This window comes from Mesocricetus auratus, unplaced genomic scaffold (genome assembly GCF_017639785.1).
Source record: "Mesocricetus auratus isolate SY011 unplaced genomic scaffold, BCM_Maur_2.0 Super-Scaffold_100023, whole genome shotgun sequence".
NCBI classification, from domain to species: domain Eukaryota; kingdom Metazoa; phylum Chordata; class Mammalia; order Rodentia; family Cricetidae; genus Mesocricetus; species Mesocricetus auratus.
Window position 1 is genome coordinate 2,198,588 of NW_024429204.1, and position 17,833 is coordinate 2,216,420.

The following is a 17,833-nucleotide window of genomic DNA, read 5'->3' on the forward strand; positions in this document are numbered from 1 at the left end:
CTCTGTCCTTGTTCTTTCTCTCTCTGCTTAGCAACAAACAGACCAGTTCCCGCCTTTCTGAAACTTCTCCCTCTCCCTGTCTCCTCACACAGTCTGAATAGGTCTGTTACAATCTGTCATATTTGATGATGTATTTTTCTCTCTTGACTTTTGTGACAGTTCACACTTACAACATCTGTCTTCACTGGCTGACAGTGACTTCCAGAGTTAGTCAGTCACTGGTTGTTTGTGACATTTCCTTCAGGTCCTTACATTGGCTGTCATGTAGAGAACACTTTCGATGATCTGAGATGATCTGGGTGGGTCATGAGAACAATCCACGAACATTTATGACAAACAGTCAAGGGCATGGATTAGTTGGCAGACAAATAGTACTTGCTTGATGTGTACTGACTTTCTCATCGTTCTGTTTTGCTCTGTTCGCCTCCTCCTCTGATCGTCCTTTCCGCCAGATAGCTTGGGCACTGCTCCATAGCTCAGAGTGACATGTCAGCCTTCGGCGTGCCTCGTAAAGCCTGCCCTCTCCGCGTCCCTGTACATCTTTTCTACTGAATGAAACCTTGGTCATTCTTGGCTGTTAGCACCTTAGTCTCCACAGACCTGACATGTTGTTTACCAACCCTGAGAGTAAAGGCACTGATTGACTTTTGTTGTGGATTATCATTTCAGAAATGTCTGTGTAATTTATAGCTTTGGAAGGGACCCTGCTGTGTCTCCTTTAGGAGTCAAAGGGCTTACTGTCTACCTTAAGACAATGAGTTCCTGCATTCGGGTTCCTAGCGTGTCTGCACACGTATCTGTCTGTGTCACGGTGTCTGTGGGACATGGGAACAGAGGTAACCAATGCAGCCATTGATGTGTAAGTTGTGCTTGCTGTGTGTAGCTATGACTTCACTCCCTGACTGGGACTCTTCTTCTGCACCCCTACACCTGAGTAGTCAGTCTTTAATGCTATGTGGTAGCTATGACTTCACTCCCTGACTGGGACTCTTCTTCTGCACCCCTACACCTGAGTAGTCAGTCTTTAAGATCCCTCATTGTTCCTGATGCCAGAATAATACTGTCCTTTTTGGCTCCACCTTAAAAAAAATCTCTCTGCCAATATGTTTCTCTTTTTTGTTCTTTAAGTATAGGCCATATTTATTTATATTTGTGTGGGTGGGTGGTATGTGCACGTGTTTGGTGGTGCCATTGGGTGTATTTTTGCCTTTCCACCTTATTTTAAATTATTGAATTCGTAATAAACTTGCACGTCACCCTTGTGTAGGGACAAGCTAATCATTTGTATACATTTCCAGTTGTATATGCCCCTGAAGTGGGTATATCATCTTGCTTTTGAGATGGATTCTCTCAGTGAACCTGCCTGGCTGGCCAGCAATTTGCTGTCCCTGTCATCCATTGTTGGCTTGTGTCCCTGCCTTTCCATGAGAGCTGGAGATTTGAACTCAGGTCATCTCAATTTGACAGAAACTGCTTTTATCAAATGAGCCACCTCCTCATCCTCAAGTATATGACATTAAATTTTTTCTTTATATTACTTATAAGTGTGTGTGTGTGTGTGTGTATGTGTATGCGCATGCGCACGCGCACACGTGAGTCCAGAGTTAATGAAAGCCCCAAGGGCTTGATTCACAGGCACTTGTAAGCTGCTCGTGTTGGTGCTGGGAACTGAACATGCATCTACTGGAATAGAAGTGTGTACTCTTTCTTCACCCCTGAGCCATCTTTCCAGACCCAGGAATAGCTTATTCCAAAGATGACATGACACTCCTCCTTTCTATTTGATGATCTCATCAGTACTTCTGTTACCTAGTAACTATGGATTTATATCTCTGTGTCCACTCATTACTTTTTGAGATCAGCCTCCAAATTTCAGCCACACCTTAATGACTTTCCCAAAGATATATTAAAAGTATTTAAAAATCAGCATTAACTTTTTCCCTCTATTTCACACTCAGTTGATTTGATAACACTGACTGAATACCTTCTTCTTTTTCTTATTTAAAAGACTATACTCGTTATTTATTGCTTATATTATTACTTCACAAAAGCTAGCTTCCTTTCTTCCTTTCTCCCTCCCTCCCTCCCTCCCACTTTCTCTCCCTCCCTCCTCATTTCTCTCCCTCTCTCCCTCTCTGCCTCTCTCCCTCTCTTCCTCTCTCCCTCTCTGCCTCTCTCCCTCTCTCCCTCTCCACCTCTCTCCCTCTCTGCCTCTCTCCCTCTCTTCCTCTCTGCCTCTCTCCCTCTCTCCCTCTCCACCTCTCTCCCTCTCTCCCTCTCTGCCTCTCTTCCTCTCTGCCTCTCTCCCTCTCTCCCTCTCTTCCTCTCTCCCTCACTGCCTCTCTGCCTCTCTCCCTCTCTGTCTCTCTGCCTCTCTTCCTCTCTCCCTCTCTGCCTCTCTCCCTCTCTCCCTCTCTTCCTCTCTCCCTCTCTGCCTCTCTCCCTCTCTCCCTCTCCACCTCTCTCCCTCTCTCCCTCTCTGCCTCTCTCCCTGACACTTGGTGTGGTGGTTTGAGTGGACTCATCCCTGTTGTCTCTGGCATATGAGCATTTGGTTCTGTTTGGAGAGTCTTAGGAGGAATGACCTTGCTAGAGAAACATCACCAGGAGCAGGTTGAGGTTTCAAAGCTGGGAGCCATGTCTATCTTACTCTCTTTCTATCTGTGGGTTAAGATGTGAGCCCTCGGCTTCTGCGTCAGCCATCATATCACGCTGTTTGCTGTCTTCTTACCCACTGTGACAGAGTCTTAGCCTTCAGGTCCACTGAACTCGTCTACGGTCATGATGGTCACGGTGTTCTCTCATAGCAATAGAAAGGTGACTGATAGAGTCTTGCAGTGCAACCCGAGCTGGCCTGGAACTTGGGATCCTTTCCCCCCTTCCCTGCTAAGTGTCAGGGTCATGGGCATGGGCCACCACACAGACTACAAGCTAGTTCTTCTTTACAGTAACATACTGAGGCAGCATTTTCATAGATAGAATGAGCTGTTTTTGATGCTATTCTGCCATAATGTAAATAGGTGTTCCTTGTAACATAGTCTTGGACAATTTAAGGCATTCTTTTTATTCTCTAGAATAATTAACTTCATAAACCGGTATAAGGATTTAAATTTTATTAGGTTTTCCTGAGTGGAAATAATTTTATCTGTTATTTAGCAAACAGGGTGGGCTAGTTATTGTTAGTGGAGAGTTAAAATTACAATTCTAGTCTCAGGAAATCAGTTCAGTTTAGTTAGCAGATCTGTTTGTTGATAAAAACGTATATCAGAAAGTGCACACCATTCAGATTTCTTTGGTTCGACAGGAATTTCTTAGGAGATTTAAAATAGAGAGTCTGCTTTCATTAGGGAAATGTCTCGTTTCACAAAATTCTCTTCATATAAAATTAGGTGAATTGCCTTGAACTTATTTTTAGTGTTTTTGACAGGCCACTTAACTAGAATTGCTTATATATTGGACCAATTAAAGACAATTTGCATTTGTGTTTTGGTTATAAATATGTAAGAATTATACCCATCTATCTGACCGCATTTCCTCTGTCTTCCCTGTGGACTGTATGATGTACTTCATCTGTAACTTACCAGTTTCTGTCATGTTCCCACTGGGCTTCTGGTGCAAAAACCCTGTACTCTTGATGACTGAGTTTGCCCGAATGATTTCATGCTCCTAGCATTTTGGTTCATGGGAATTAAGAGCAAAATGTAGCTACAGCCGAACAGAGAGTCTATTTTTGTAATTTGGAGTTTGGGCTGTGTTATTGGAACTAAATGAAGGGATGCAGGTGTTCTCCAGTGCAGAGCCTCTGGGAGCCTTGAGGGTGAAGCTTGAAAGGAGAATGCATGTGTTTCCAGAGCCCAGCAGCAGCTGTGAGACGAGGATTTATGTTTTTCTCAGAACTTGGGGATTTCAGAACATTACATTTAATCACAAGCCCAGAAAGGGAAGCAAATGTTAAAGATGTTATGCATAAAAGTAAGTTTACTGATCTCTTTACCATGCAAACTAGTTAACGGGAATATGTGTACTACACGACTGTTAAGCATGATGTAAATAATTTCTAAAAGATTATGTAGTTACAGGATATAACATTTTGAGAATGTTGCATTTGTAGTAGAGTATTTTTTATCCCACTAATTATGAAACAGCCTATTTTCTATTTAGAGAAACATACACAGTCACGCACACACATGCGCAGACACACATGAGATAATAGGTGTAGAAAACATTCTCCATATGTATTTTGATTATAGCATTTTATGATGCAACTTTTAATAGATAGCAATCTTAGAATAAAAACTAAAATGTTTTTAAATACAGTAAGTGTAAGTCTATGAAAATATTTTTGAATTTTGACAGATTGCTTAAATATTTATATAAAGCATATACAAATATATGTTAAGTGCTTTCTCAGATCATGAAGTTTCTTGTATTTTAGTTGCTAAAGACTAAAATAGGTCGGTATTCATGTTCTTACATTTTTATTTTGCTTTCTTTTTGAAGTTGTTTCTTTTTGACTTTCTGAGGTGGGTCTTGCTATATACCCTGGCAGACTCGGTACTCAAAGCAATGCCCAGATTGTCCTAAGACTTGGAGCATCTCTCTGTCTCTGTTCCTGGGGTGTAGATGTGTGACACCATGCCTTGCCTGTTGTGCGTATTCTCTTTTGTATAATCATTCATCATTTGTTAATTTGTACAGCAAGTACTTTGTTTAGATTTTCTGTGTGTAAGAGTTTTAATAATCATTGTTGCTAGTGTGAAACTCTAGTATGTTACAGAGGTAGACATACACAGTCATGGTGGGGTGAGTGATTGGTATGACAGATAAAGGGCTTAAGCGTGTTCCGAGTGTCTGGGCTCAGCTTCGTTTTTGTAGATTGTAGCACTTGGACCAAGGTAACCTTTCTGAGTATTGGTTTCTCATCTTCAAAACACTTGATCCATTTTTTTCTCAGATTTTTTTGTTGAAGATTAAGGTTCACATGGTAAACTCTAGTGTTGTTAACTAAACTGTAGTGAGAGCCCCAGTTTTTATTTTTAGTCATTATATTGTGTGAATTAGACATGCCAACCTTTTCTGTTTCTGTTATTTTCCCTCCTTGTTCTCTTCCTCCCATCTGATCCTTTCCACTTAAGTTCTCCTCTAGTTCCCTCCTAGACCTGGGAGTGCTGCGTTCTGACCCTGGGCAGCAACACCTTCCCCTGGTTCCAGAATGTTCGCTCCACAGTTACGTGTCTCCTGAAGTCATGGTTTGGGAGTCAGGAGCAGATGCAATACAACAGGAAGTTACTTTGCCCCTTTGAAAAGTCCTGGACTCTGGAGGAAAGCCAGAGGGAGGACTCCCTCCCGTGAGCCGTGTGGACAGTCACTTGGTTTCCTCAGTTATAGTGCAAGGGCAGAATTTTGTGTTTTTTATTCACTATAAAATTAGTAAAAGAAAAGTGATAGAGAAAACAGTAGTGATTTCATTAGTAAGTAGCAGATAAATATAAAAGAAATAGTTCAAAAATGGGCTACAGGTGAACTAAGCTATAAAGCAACTATAAAATGTATAGTATTCAATCATTTATTTAGAGTTTCTTATATTTTTGGTTGTGAGCCTAGCCTTTTTTTAAATGGCTGAGCCATCTCTCCAGCCCTATTTAAAGTTTCTTTAAGTGAATCAAAAGCCACTATTGCCTGAGTTTATATTTTAGACAATGATGTAATTCTTCAAACTGTTTTAGATTTTCAAATGCTGGTTCCTGTATTTTATGACCAGTCGCAGTAACCTTGCACATCTGTCCAGATTTTGAAGTCGGTTGTTTAGTAACTTTCTGACAAAACATTCAGGGTTGAAATTCCTATGAATCCTTGCCCTTCTCCTCTTTCCCGGTGTTTGAGCCCCATCCCAAAGCTCCATCCCAGAGGCTGCTGTTGTGTCTCATTGTGACACCATTGGGAGTTCTGAAGCCAGAGGCCACTGTCAGTACTGTCTGCAGAGTTGTCTCATTTCATCCCTGATCGCTCAGTGGCAGAAAGGTGTGGTCCAGCTTATAGAGAATAATTCGTAATAAAGGCAAACCAGTGATTCTTGCATAGATACAGAGCACTTAAATTTCTACTTAGCTCATTATTATTGAGGGAGCCAAGCAGATATTACAAGAAGGTTGAAAGAGAATTTTTAAAATCCACAAGCATTTGCAGACCAGTAATAACAAAATAAATTGGGGGGGGGTGTATAAATTGTTTTTTTTTTTCCAGGAGTGAGGGAGGCTAGCTGTTTTTATTCCCAGAAGAGTTGTTAATATTTGCACAGCACAGTAAAGAATTATTTTATATTTCTTTCATTTACTTACAGTGTATTGTGTGTGAGTGTGTGCACGCACCGAACTCTCAGAGGCCTGAAGAACCAGACTCAGCCTGGAAGCTGCTCTAAGTATTTCAGGGCACCTCGATGAAAGACCTATTTTCCCCTACCCCTTAGTGGATTCCCGACAGCCTGGCTAAGTTTAGCTTGGATATTGTAATTATAGGCACATGTTAGAAGTAGTGTGGAGAAGGCAAGGTTCAGAGCCTGGAGGGGACTTGATGGGGAAGTGATGTCACCGGCAGAGGGCAGTGATGGAGTGTTTCCTCTTGGCCATGGGAGGTAACGACTGTGGTTAAATTTGGTATATACCTTAGCTTGAATTTGGCTTTTGAAATCTTGGCATACTAAGACCTCTTCATCTAGTTGTTTGGTGAATAGTAGGAAAATCTCAGGGTGAGGTGTTTTATTAAGTGTAGGAGCCTGGCTTTGAGTAAATACTTTATTTGAAATAATTAGAATGTTCTATTGAGAAAAGAACCCAGACAGCAAATACTTAGAAGCCTAGTATGTGCACAGCCATGTTGTTTTGTCCAGTAAGCAAATGACTCATCCCACACAGGAAAGAAGGGTCCTGTTTGCAGAAGGGGCATTCTGTCGGTCACCACAGTTTTATTTTTGCAGTTATTTCTCATTTACATTTATTATGAAAATTCAAAAGGAAACAAACTACTAGATGACTTTCTTTGGATGTAAAAAGTTAGGAATTCCAGAAAAGGTTAGGAATGGCTGAATGAATGCAACACACATATAAATACTTCATTGACAGTGTGCTCAGTATAAGTTACAAGTAACATGTAAAAAACATAAGCTACAGGCAATCAACAAGATAGATCTTCGTGTAAGAAAACATCTTACTTGCAAATCACCCTCCCACTTTTTTTTTTTTTGAAACAGGATCTTTATACATAGCCGTCGATGTACGGAACTCATTGTATAGGCCAGGATGGCTCCGAACTCACAGAGATCCTCCTGTCTCTGCCTCCAGAGTGCTGGGATTAAAGACGTGCGCCACCATGCCTGGCTCACATGTTTTTGATAAATGATACAATGGAGCTGAGAAAGCGATGAGGCTAATGGCTTTATTAGTCTTTTTGCATTGTGTTTACAAAGTCTCCTGAATTTATAAAGCCAAGTTTGTGTCAGACTTTAGAGGAGTTACTCTCCATAGTCCTCGTTCTAAGCTGTACCCTAAGAGCACTATCCAAGATACTTGGAAGAATTGTATTTAGGTCTCCAGAGATGGCTTAGCAGTAAAGAACGTGTGCTGCATTTGCAGAGGCCCTGGGTTTGGTTTTCGTTATCCGCAGCAGGTGACTCACAGCTGCTTGTGTAACCTCAGCTCCAGGAGGTACAGTGCCCCCTTCTGACCTCTGCAGGTTCTTGCATGCATGTTCGCATGCATGTGTAGGCCTGGCCTGGACATAGACACAGACACAGAAACACACACACACACACACACACACACACACACACACACACACACACACACACACACACACACAGAGAGAGAGACAGAGAGAGAGAGAGAGAGAGAGAGAGAGAGAGAACTATAAGGATGTTCGTGTCAATTACTTATGACAGTCACAAGGGTTTTTGTTGTCCAATAGTAAATTATGAAATAATCCAGAATGCATTCTTAGATGTCTCTTGGTAAAAGGGGCCTGAAAAAAATTTGATGTCATTGGAAAATGTTCACACAAATAGCTCGTTTTAAAACAGTAGTTACGCCGAGCGGTGGTGGTGCATGCCTTTATTCCCAGCACTCGGGAGGCAAAGGCAGGCGGATTTCTGTGAGTTCGAGGCTAGGCTGGACTGACATCCTCCAAAACAATACAGAGAAACCCTGTCTCGTAAAATCAAAAAAATTAAAACAGTAGTTAATATAGCTTACATTGAAGAGGACTGGAAGTATAGCTCAGTGGCAGAACAGTTCACTAGCCAGACCAGCCCAAGACCCCAGGTTCAATTAGAGCACCACCGAAATAATGAGTAAAACAAAGTAATGTCGTGGTGCCTTGTGGATTGCCTTTCTTGTAGCTGTGACAGTATACTTGAGGAAACGATCGTAGGGAGTGAGGATTAGCTCTGGTTCACAGGTGAGCCTTTTGTATGACACCACAAGTGTTCTCCTGTGAGGCAGAAGGGAAGGCAGGGTCTTGTGTAGTGTGGGGGGTGCAGCAGTCCCTGGACAAGGCTCCCAGAGTGAACAAGCAGAGAAGGGAGGGAGCCAGCAGAGCACCATGGGTACAGTGCTGCTCCCTGACTGGGAACGCAGTTACCAGTTTCCTCATGCACCCGCTGGTGCGCCTCCTGCAACACTACATGCAGCAGAAGGCAAAAATGCAGTTGCTGCCATTCCCAGTCAGCTGCTTGCTCTGCACACTCAGCCCCAGACACTCTCAGGCGCACTGTTTTTCAAAGCCCTGGTGTGGTGTCTGGTGACTGAAAAGGCTCCCAATTTATAATGTGTTGGTTCGGATGTAATATCATAAATCCTAAATGGAGGGCGTTGCCACTGTAGAGCTAACATCCTTAAAGAACAACGTAAGAAAACTTTGGCATTGATAATACCTGCACTTTTTCTTTTTTTGAGTAGGTCAAAATAGTTGTAGAATGGAATAATAAAAAGATACAAAAACAGGCAGAAGCATTTCCAAGACCACAAGTGTTTCCGGTGTCTGTTCTGTTTGGCCATACCTTTATTTCCAATTAGCCTACCTTTTGACTGAAGCATAATTCATGATTATTAGCCAAGATTTTTAATTTTGGAAGTAGGACATTGCCTTGATGTGAGTGGTTAAGGATTGAGAAGAAGTCAGCAGTTGAGAGATTCTTACTGCATTTGAATAAGAGTCTCCTTAAACAGTTCTGGGCCTGCAGAAGGCAGCCACAACTCACTGATGAGTCTGTAGGAAGGTGACATAACAGGCTGCCCACCATTCCACAGGTGATGGACGGTTAGTAAATGGCGGGGGAAGGAATAGGCAATATTGTATTAGCTGAAATAGGTGGTTTTTTAAAGTTTGATATGATTAAAAATTTCTAGCTTTCCTTCTATGAGAGTTAACTCTGTAGGAGACAGACTTTGACTTCAGATGGAAGCTGGTGGAGAATGAGAGAGGAAAACCTGTCTCTTGCAACCCAGAGTTCCTGCTGCTGTGGAGAGTGGCTGAAGTGGCCCATCTTCACTCACCCAGCACGTACGCCTGTCTGTCTGTCTGTCTGTCTGTCTGTCTGTCTGTCTTTATTTATTTATTTATTTATTTATTTATTTATTTATTTATTTGAGTGAACCTTGTGATAAAGAAATAAAAAGACCGTTCTATCGTCAAAGAAAAATATATTTACTTTTGTACGTATGAAGGTTTTGCCTACATAAATGTTTGTGTGCGTACTGCCTGTGGAGGCCAAAGAATGGAGCCTTAGCATCTGGAACTCAAGTCATGGACAGTCGTTGGCTACCGTGTAGATGCTGGGAACTGTTTTCTTAATGTTGATCCAGCTCTCCAGCTCCCTTTCATCATCTTAATGTTCCTCAAGTAAGAGATAGGGTATGCACACACGTACAAGGTAGCTACAACTTTGGAATTCACATTGACATTTTTTGGTTTGCGGGAAAGGATTCCTGCAATAAGTCGTGACCAAGTGAGACTTTAATTGTGAATGGTAAGAGGAACAGTGAGTCATTTGCAGGGGGACTAAAAGTCCTTTGTAACCAAAGCTTAGCACTGTGTTGGGAACAATGGTACAAGCTCATGTTTGAACGAATAAGCAAGCCTATTCATATTTTTTGAGTCTGTGAAAGTCATTTGAAAGTGTTTGGACTGAATTCTGAATGGAAACCTTCAGTGTGTGTGTGTGTTTAGAGATCTGAGTAGCCACGAGTACCTTTCACCAAGTCAAGAAACAGCAAAGAACCTGGAGGAGCCTGCCTCAGATTGCTGTTTGAGTAAATAAGTTAGAAACACTGGACATGGGTTTAGCTGTTTCTGGAGGCTGCCAGGTAGATCAGAGGGTACACCCTTGTGAGCGTCTTCTTAACGCCTCGGGAATTTAGAGCGCTCACACATATACATCAGCAGTCAGCCTGAACCCCACTGCTCAGATGACTAACCCAGTGCTACATCAAAGTCCCCTCGTCCCGAAAAGTGATTATCCAATTGAGTTCTACTTGAGCTTCGGTGGTGACATCCAAACGATAGTGATATCAACACCGGCACCTCTTAAGTCCTTCATTTGTTCCGAGTATTGTTCTAAGTAGTTATCCCAGCAGCCTGATTCAAGAATACACTTTCGGTATTTACCAGGGAAACAGGCTCTGCAGAAATCCAGACCTGGAGAATTGGTTGTTCAGTTTTTGTTTTATTTTACTAGCTGCAAGCTGTGTTCGAGGCACTGTAAGGGGCTGGTTTTAAACTGTTTTCTGGTCAGGACTTTGAACAAACTTGGATGTAACAACTGTGAAAAAAGCGCTGCTTTTCTGAAAGCTGGCAGAGACTGATTGGAACGGGAGGAAGGCTTGAAAAGTATTAGGACAGGGCTTTCAAAAGAATAGTTAAATCCCAACTATTACTGTCTATGAGTTTAGCGTTCCTATTTTGGCATTGTAACTACCTTAAGTTTACCTCGTTTTGTTTTGAATGGTAGTCATTATTAACTGAAGGCCACATTTCTTTAAAAGTATAAAAGCTGCAGGTAACAAAATAAAGTGCTTGACAAGCCAGGCGGCTTTACTTGTAAGTGTGTCAGTTTCTTTAAGTAATTGTTACTAGGATACTGTCCTGGGCTATTTCACATAACCCTGTCGCAAAAAAATAAAAAAAAAAGAAATATTAAATTGAGAGATGGGAATTACAGATTTTTGGTTATTATGAGTTAATTATCTTGTTCAGTTTTAATGCATGATTGTGTAACAAGGCTAGACTGAGAAAGACACACATTACATGTTTTTTGTCTTATAAGTAGATGAACATAATAGAGGAATGACTAGGAATAGGAAGGTCTCTAGCCGCAGGGACTCGGAAATGGGTATATGTACTGAGGACAAACAAAAACCAAAGTGCTTTGTTTAAATTAGAAAATACTGCAATCGAATACATTATTTTATACAATTAATATACACTTTTTTTAAGAGAAAGAAATGGAGCAAGCCTGCTTTATATGTTTCCAGGCTGATATTTACTGAATTCATTGTATATAACTTAAAAATCTAGCATTAACAAGATAGTAATGCAAATGTTGGAACCTTTTGTTAGTTGGGAGTTCTTTCTTGGGACCTTGCAGGAAAGGCTATGCTCAGTGCCAAGAAAGTAAGGTTTGTTATAGATGGTCTCACTAGAATGTTGTGTTTCCACAGTAAGATATATTATAGATTGTCCCACTAGAACAGTGTGTTTCCACAGTAAGGTATATTTACAGATGGTCTCACTAGAATGGTATGTTATAGATCATTCTTATTGGTAAGATCTGAAAATTAATAGTAGATATCTTACCACATTGTCATGAAGATTAAATGATTATTCCTGTAATATTTAGGATAACATTTTATATTATGTTTATATATGTACCCTTCCCATCTTAGTTAGGGTTTCTCTTGCTGTGAAGAGACACCATACTATGGCAACTCTTATAAAGGAAAAATATTTAATTGGTGTGGTTTACAGTTTCAGAGGGTTAGTCTGTTACCATCATGGCAGGGCATGGCAGCATGCAGGCAAGCATGGACTGGCTACATCTTGATCAGAAGGCAACAGAAATGAAACACTTATATAGGCTTGAGCCTATATAAGACCCCCCAAAGCCCGCCTCCATAGTGACACACTTCTCCAACAAAGCCTGCCTCCATAGTGACATAGTGACACATTTATCCAACAAAGCCCGCCTCCATAGTGACATAGTGACACATTTATCCAACAAAGCCTGCCTCCATAGTGACACACTTCCTCCAACAAAGCCCGCCTCCATAGTGACACACTTCCTCCAACAAAGCCCATCTCTATAGTGACACACTTCCTCCAACAAAGCCTGCCTCCATAGTGACATAGTGACACACTTCTCCAACAAAGCCCGCCTCCATAGTGACATAGTGACACACTTCCTCCAACAAAGCCCGCCTCCATAGTGACATAGTGACACATTTATCCAACAAAGCCTGCCTCCATAGTGACACACTTCCTCCAACAAAGCCCGCCTCCATAGTGACACACTTCCTCCAACAAAGCCCATCTCTATAGTGACACACTTCCTCCAACAAAGCCCATCTCTATAGTGACACACTTCCTCCAACAAAGCCCGCCTCCATAGTGACACACTTCCTCCAACAAAGCCCGCCTCCATAGTGACACACTTCCTCCAACAAAGCCCGCCTCCATAGTGACACACTTCCTCCAATAAAACCACACTCACTCTGCAAAGCCAGACTCCCTCAAAGTTCCACTTCCTTTAGGGATAATTTTCTTTAAAACCACCGCAGTCCCAACACAAATGAGATCATCTTCACCATCTCCTTATCAGGAAATCCTTCCCTCTGAGGATCTTGAGTACAAAGGCTTGAAAACATTTTAATGATGCTCATATTTTCCATACACATAAAATGGTTCCTTTGAGCGAAAACCTATTGGAAAAAGTATCAAATCTAATGCTTGAAGGAACCAATACAAAATGCGTGCCTCTGACTGATTTTATTACTATAAAACTGCATTTCCCAATTTGTATCATCTTCCCACAGCCTTTTCTTTGTTCTGCATAGGAATTTTCGGTTCTATATGGGAGAGTTGTGTTGGATATCCCTGGCACAACATTTAAAAAGTTAATTTCATCATTTTACCCAAGCCCTTACCATGTTCATCATCTCAGTGTGATCACTTTATACTTGTTGATCATTCAAAGTTCTTCCTCTCTCATTTCCCGTCTTTCCCGAGTGGTAAGAAAGTGTGGGGTTTTCTATAACCCTCCTCTGGAAGGGAGGGTCTGATCTTGTGCCTCCCTTTAAACGTGTTCTTTAAGGACTCTTCCATGGCTTTCCGGTTCATCGCAGGCTTGGGGGGAGGACAGCTCACTGCTCCATGTGCAGGTCCTCCCACACGGGAGCCTCAGCCTTACAGGGGCGTGCCCGTTCTCATGCCATTTCCATCAGTGTGTATGTCGTAGTGCTTGCCCTGCCCGTGAGCTTTTCCTCCTCCCTGGTCCCCCTGGCTCAGAGTGTGTCCGTGGTCCTCTCCCCAGCTCCGAGTCTCCTTCATTTTCTTTGTGGTCCCCCTGGCTCAGAGTGTGTCCGTGGTCCTCTCCCCAGCAGCTCAGAGCCTCCTTCATTTGTTCCCTCGTCCCCCTGGCTCAGAGTGTGTCCTGGGTCCTCTCCCCAGCAGCTCAGAGCCTCCTTCATTTGTTCCCTCGTCTCCCTGGCTCAGAGTGTGTCCTGGGTCCTCTCCCCAGCAGCTCCGAATCTCCTTCATTTGTTCCCTCGTCCCCCTGGCTCAGAGTGTGTCCGTGGTCCTCTCCCCAGCAGCTCCGAGTCTCCTTCGCTTGCTTCCTTCTCATCTCTGTGCTGACCTGTTCGTGTTTTCACTAAGGCACCTTCCACACCCGATGGCTTTTTGCCATCAATGGTCTCCCACTAATTCATGAGCCGTTAAGTTTAGGGTCTGCTTCTTACCTCTGGAGGTGTAAGGTTCACTTTCAGGTACACGGGTGGGTTTAGAAAATGTTTGTTCAATTAGGCAAGAGACGGTGGTGCATGCCTGTGACCCTAGAACTGCAGATGCCGTACCGCGTGAGCAGGAGCTTAAGTGCAGCCTGCAGAGGGAGTTTCAGGCCTTCCTGGCACAGGGAGACCCTGTGCTGCCCTCCCTCAGCATCCAGAAAAAAAGTCTGGTGGATGAATAGTTTTGAACAAAATTTTATTTCAGTGATAGTTGCATGATACACTCATCTATTATGAATAATAATTGGAATTAATGAGCCAAAAATGAGGAAATGACCGACACCCGGTGTTTCATAGGGCCATTAGCACTGAGTGTCTTCCTTTAACTTCTCACTGCTGTCATTAGTGTTTGGTCTTGTTTGCTTTCTTGCTGGTATTACTCACTTTGTCATGAACAAGACTGCTTCTCATTCAGAAGAAGTATCTGCTTGCAGTGGTTTCTTTCTGTCATTCTTTATTATTCATTTTAAGAATGGTATCGTATTTGTGACATTACATGACATAGAGTATGACACTTGACCCTTGTGTTTTTGCACGTTTATTATACGAGTGTATGATGGATTCTCTCAAGTAGTTTAAGGATGTCTGGTTAGGAGGACTACTCCTTGGAGCAGATTAAAGAGATGATAATAGAGATCCATGGCTTGTAGGCTAAGAAACCAGGGAACTATATGAACCGTGTATGTATGTTAGAGAATTTGCTCTTAGAGGCAAAGAATCTGAGTAATTAGGTGTGGATGTGGACAGAAGGAGGTAACATGTCTGACTGACAGATGGGCTGGTGTGGGAGAAGTTACCTGTCTTTGTTGTTTCATGCCCTTGGGTGAGAAGGGAGCGAACTGGTGTGGGTGGGAGTGAGTGACAGATGAAGCAGAGAGACAGCGACACAGGAGAGGCCCGGCTCTGGGTTAAGTGTGTTACAGACAGCACACAGGAGTCACCCGGCTCTGGATTAAGTGTGTTACAGACAGCACACAGGAGTAGGCCTGGCTCTGGGATTAAGTGTGTTACAGACAGCACACAGGAGTCACCCGGCTCTGGGTTAAGTGTGTTACAGACAGCACACAGGAGTCACCCGGCTCTGGATTAAGTGTGTTACAGACAGCACACAGGAGTCACCCGGCTCTGGGTTAAGTGTGTTACAGACAGCACACAGGAGTCACCCGGCTCTGGATTAAGTGTGTTACAGACAGCACACAGGAGAGGCCCGGCTCTGGATTAAGTGTGTTACAGACAGCACACAGGAGTCACCCGGCTCTGGATTAAGTGTGTTACAGACAGCACACAGGAGAGGCCCGGCTCTGGATTAAGTGTGTTACAGACAGCACACAGGAGAGGCCCGGCTCTGGATTAAGTGTGTTATAGACAGCACACAGGAGTCACCCGGCTCTGGATTAAGTGTGTTACAGACAGCACACAGGAGTCACCCGGCTCTGGATTAAGTGTGTTACAGACAGCACACAGGAGAGGCCCGGCTCTGGATTAAGTGTGTTACAGACAGCACACAGGAGAGGCCTGGCTCTGGGATTAAGTGTGTTACAGACAGCACACAGGAGTCGCCCGGCTCTGGATTAAGTGTGTTACAGACAGCACACAGGAGAGGCCCGGCTCTGGATTAAGTGTGTTACAGACAGCACACAGGAGAGGCCCGGCTCTGGATTAAGTGTGTTACAGACAGCACACAGGAGAGGCCCGGCTCTGGATTAAGTGTGTTACAGACAGCACACAGGAGAGGCCCGGCTCTGGATTAAGTGTGTTACAGACAGCACACAGGAGAGGCCCGGCTCTGGATTAAGTGTGTTACAGACAGCACACAGGAGAGGCCCGGCTCTGGATTAAGTGTGTTACAGACAGCACACAGGAGAGGCCTGGCTCTGGGATTAAGTGTGTTACAGACAGCACACAGGAGTCGCCCGGCTCTGGATTAAGTGTGTTACAGACAGCACACAGGAGAGGCCCGGCTCTGGATTAAGTGTGTTACAGACAGCACACAGGAGAGGCCTGGCTCTGGATTAAGTGTGGTTGTCTTCACTGCTGAAACTCAGGACCACATGGCTTTTGTCTCTGAATGACCAAGATCAGTCTTGGCCTTAATCACATGGGAGACACTAGCGTTCAGATTATTTAGTGAAGAACCTGGAGTAGTTTTCTGTGCCATTGGCGGAACAAATTAAACCTTGACTGGTTGAGTGCTTCTCCCTCTGCAGAGTGTGGTGGGAGGATCATCAGGCAGTCTGTCTTACTGGCAGCAGGGAGCTCTTAGTAGAGTTTTCCCATGGAAGTGGTGGCTCACTTGACATTCCAGAGCTTTCGCTAAAAAAATTTATGAAGTGGGATGATAGTAAGTTACTGAAAAGTCATCAAAGCAAGTATGTTATTAATTGGCAATTTATTGACTTCATCCCCAGGGCCAGTTTAAAGAGAAGGGAGGTTAGGTTAGATTTGAAACTATGCTTTGAATGCTGTGTGAGGTCTGTTTGAACTTTCTGGTTAGGCTGCAATTAATTAACTCAATTCAATTAGTATGTGAGTAAAAGTACACGTCTTTGGATTTATCAAAGGTATATTAATGGATGAGGTATGGACAGAATTGTGGTTCTGAGTCTGGTTAATATTAGAGGGCACTCAGACTTACCTGTCATCGTTAATCTCTTAATAAAACGGTGCAGCAGCTACTCAGTGTTTTATATGTGTATTCTGGTTTTTTAGCATGTATCTCTACCTTTACAAGGCAGCTTATGTTTACTTGACTTCAGAGGATATGATGTAAATAAGCTTTAAGCCTCCTCTTTAAACGGTATCTAAAGGTGATAGCTACTCAGTTCATTTGACCACTTTAAAAACGGTCAGAAAAGACTATACTTTCAGGGATCATTTCTATAGTTTGTTACCAAAAAGTGTCAGAAATTACTGTCCTCAGGCTTTGTAATTTGTAATATAGAAACAAAGAAGGGTTTTTGAAAATTTCCCACCTTTTTTTTTTTTGCTGCTGTTCATTTATTTTAGTAGCTGTTTCTTCCTTGTATCATGATAAAGAAGTCTTTAATCGTTTTTTTTTTTCCCTTTTTGGTTGGGATATATAAGGATTTTGGAGAATAAACTTGGGCCATTAAGTATTCACTGGATTTTTCCTCCTCTGACTCTAGTCTGTGTCTCTTAGTATCTTTACCTGCCGTTTCTCATCCACAACACCCCTCTCCGGTATGAACTGGCTAAGTCGGCTGGGCCCGACTGAAGCCCCACAAAGACGGTTACTTCATCTTAGTCGGAATTTTCAAGAGAAACGGAAGTGATAGATTTAACATCCCTCAAAGGCAGGTTATTAGATGGGCCCACAAGATATGGCTGGAGTACTCAGTGGCTGTCTTGAAAGGCGGAGGCCACAGCCCAGCTGTTGGTCAGTGCATTAAGCTAGGCACCTCTGCAGTCCTATCTGGTGCAAAAGCCTGTAGGATCCTTGAAGAGCCCTGGTCTTCAGTCCATGCTGGAGGCCAGAGAAGCTAGTTGTGGCATGCACAAAGGAATCAGCAAGGTTCAGTTGACGTTGGGCCCTGAAGACATTGGCCTTAATATCATCAAAGTAATCCGCTGCCGCAGGGTGGATGAGCACGCTGTGCAAGGGAAGGCCAAGAGAGCAAAACACCAGGCCTCCCCCCTCTCTCCTCCCCCTCCCATTTCCTGTATCTGGGCCTCCTCTCAAAGGCACCACTCACATTCAGGAGAGGCCACCCTGATGTGCACGGTCCCTCCCTGACACTCTCTTCCCAGGTGACTCTAGGTCA

At 43.1% G+C, this 17,833-nt stretch overlaps 1 protein-coding gene and 1 pseudogene across 6 annotated transcripts in view; both read left to right on the plus strand.

Moving 5' to 3' along the window:
• The window catches only part of Vps13b (vacuolar protein sorting 13 homolog B), a 431,910-nt gene that overhangs the window by 105,139 nt on the left and 308,938 nt on the right, over positions 1 to 17,833 (plus strand). The window lies entirely within an intron of this gene.
• LOC121133747 lies at positions 16,904 to 16,974 on the plus strand (annotated as a pseudogene).